Below are 1,033 nucleotides of genomic sequence, written 5' to 3' on the forward strand. Positions count from 1 at the left end.
TTTTTTTTTTTTTTTTTTTTTTTTAATTTTAAACAAGGGTGGACGTGATCGAGAAAATGAGCACCGTTACGTCAGTCCAGTAAGATGCATGGGGTGGGATGGAAGTATGACAAATAGCACAACCCTAATAATTTATTCAATAATAGATGATTTAAGGATTAATTTGCAGCGTCAAATTAACCAAGTGAAATAAAAGTGTGGTGTATAACATTTTTTCTTCTTCTTCTTCTTCTTTGGGTAGGTATTTATGAGTAACGCTAGAAATTTTTTTTGTGACACTTTAAGAATGATGTGGCTCTTAAAATCACAATTGAGCTTCTGATTGATCATTATTGGATTTTAATCAAGTGATAATTTTGAAAGCCACCTTATTTTTTGAGTGACACAAGAGAGACTTTTAAAATTATTCAGTATTTTTTCATGCAAAAATTAAGGAAAGCGCTAGAACAAAACTTAAATATATATATAAAAAGAGAAAGTTTATAATAAAAAAGAACATAGACCTTGTCACTTTTGCAATAGGGTAAAAAGACGATTGACTACTTGCAATTGTCTAGGGATTAGTAAAATTGTCTAACCGCCTAAACAATTAGTGATTATTTAAGAACCGCATCACTAACCGCTTTTAAAAGGAAAAAAGAAAAAGAAAAAAATTGAAAAAATCAAAACCACGTCGTTTATATGGTTAATACCCTACTATATACAACTTTGTTTATAAAGTTTTATACATTTTATATATATATATATATATATATATATATATATATATATTTTAACACCAAAAAAAATAACCTCTTTTTTTTTTTTTTTTTTAACAAATAACCTCTTTATATATATAGATATAGAGGCGGCTAGTAATTTTCTCGAATCCTAAAATATCTAATCGCACTGTTGTCCTAGGCAGTTATCAATTTTTTTTCAGCGGTCTTCAAAAGCGATTACACAGTTAACTATTAACGTTAGTGGTTTACTTCAGCCTCCTTTTGCAGAGACCATTCCATACTCCACGTCCACGGTTATTACGCGGCTTCTT

This window comes from Corylus avellana, chromosome ca1 (assembly GCF_901000735.1).
Source record: "Corylus avellana chromosome ca1, CavTom2PMs-1.0".
NCBI classification, from domain to species: Eukaryota; Viridiplantae; Streptophyta; class Magnoliopsida; order Fagales; family Betulaceae; genus Corylus; species Corylus avellana.